This window comes from Tenrec ecaudatus (genome assembly GCF_050624435.1).
Source record: "Tenrec ecaudatus isolate mTenEca1 chromosome 4 unlocalized genomic scaffold, mTenEca1.hap1 SUPER_4_unloc_13, whole genome shotgun sequence".
NCBI lineage: Eukaryota > Metazoa > Chordata > Mammalia > Afrosoricida > Tenrecidae > Tenrec > Tenrec ecaudatus.
In genome coordinates, this window is record NW_027457590.1 from 6,241 (window position 1) to 8,320 (window position 2,080).

Sequence of the window (2,080 nt, forward strand, 5' to 3'; positions counted from 1 at the left end):
TGAAATTGTGTAACTACCACAGCATAAAATCTACAAATGTATAAACAGCGCAATATCTGTGGGGTTTTGTAATAAATATTCACAGAGTGGTCATTTTGGAGGGAACTGAAACTCTATATGCTAATAGGATGCTCCTTGTTCCCATGCCTCCCCCATTTCTATGGTCTCAGAATTCTTGCCCCTGTCCTTTCCACAACCCAAGTTATCCCCATAGACCAATACCATCATTACAGGGACGTTTGTGTTTGTGATGGTAGTGAGTCCTCTGTTTCCCTCACACATTAATGGACAGCCACGTCCTCAGTGTCATTGAGCTCAGATGCAGGGAGAACAGATTTGAGTCTGTATATTTTTCTGGAGCTTGAGCATCATCAGTTCCTTAAAGATGAGATGTTGTTTTCTGCTATTGAAATATATTGCTCACAACTACTGCAACCTTTTCTGAAGGTTTTGGCAGCTCCAGCTCCAGCAGCATCTAGGCATCAGAGACAGCAAAGCCTATGCAGAGGATCTATGATGATTTCTCACTCTTGGACCCAAATCTTGGACAAATAGGAACAGGGAAAATAATCACTGATGACAAGTAATGGAAGCCTCAGTAATCCAGCCCATTTTTGGAATCTTGACACTGCTAGAGAGAAGTAATAGCTAGGCAGAGGAATCTCCACAGGACATTGATGTCCTATGGAAAAGGTCTATGGATCCTAGAGAACCCTGTCTATGATGAAATGTTTTTCACTAGGTTTGAGACTTTACCTGGAAATTGATGAAGTGCTCTGCATATTAGAAGCCCAGGAATAAAGAAGAGAAGTTCCCAATCTTCTCAGAAACTGCAAGTCTGACCCCATCATCTTCTTTGTGCTAACACCAACACCACACTCACTGCCATCAGTGGATTCCGACTCATAGAGACTCTATATGACAGTGTATTCCATCATGTTGAAAAGCACACTCGACGAAAGGAACTGTGTTACCAACATGACTCCTGCTAGAAACAAACACAGGGCTGCATGACAGTGAAAGGGACCCGCTCTCCTTGGATCAAGCAAGGACTGAGGCAGAAGATTCCCCAAAGAAAGCCTCTGAAAAAGATGGTAGGCATGGCTTAAAGGTTTGGAAATATATACCAACAAGTAAATGTATAGGATTAAGGATGTGAAACATATTTCACAGGGATGGTTACGAATATGCATTAGGGTGAGGTTAAGATTCTTTTTTAAATTAATAAATCTTTTTATTGGGCTCATACAACTCTTATCACAATCCGTACATACATCAATTGAGCAAAGCACCCTTATACATTCTTTGCACTCGTCATTCTCAAAATTCACCTTCCACTTGGGTTCCTGGAATCAGCCTGGTTTCCCATTTTTCCCCCTTCCCCTCCCTCCCTGCTCCCCCCTTCCCCCTGGTCCCTTGATAGTTTATAAATAATTATTATATCTTATCTTACACTCCCCGGTGTCTCCCCTCACCCACCTCCCCATTGCCCATTTCCCAGAGAGGAGGTTACACATAGATCTCCAAGATTGGCTCTCCCTTTCTGCACCCCCTTCCATCCTGGTGTAGCCACTCCTACCGCGGGTATTGAGGGGTTCATCTGTCCTAGATTCCCTGTGTTTCCAGATACCTACTTCACCGCTGTACATCCTCTGGTATAACCAGGTCCGCAAGGTAGAATTGGGGTCATGATAATTGGGAAGGGAGGAAGCGTTCAGGAACTAGAGGAAGGTTTTGAGTTTCATTGTTGCTACAGTGAACCCTGAGTGACTCATCTCCTCCACACTACCCCTCTGGAAGGGATGTCCAGCTGTCTACAGATGGGCATTGGGTCCCCATCTTGCACTCCCCCTCATTCACGGTGATGTGATTCTCGCCACCACCCCACCTTTGTTGTTTGGGACCTGGTCTCCTCTGCCCTTCACGATCACCTATGTTGGTGAGCTGCTTCTGTGTGGGCTTTCTTGCTTCTGGGCTAGATGCCTGCTTATTTGCTTTCAAGCCTTTACGTCCCCAGATGCTATATCTCTCAGTAGCCGGGCAAGACACAGCTCCTTGTACTTCTTGGTTCCAAGTGTCT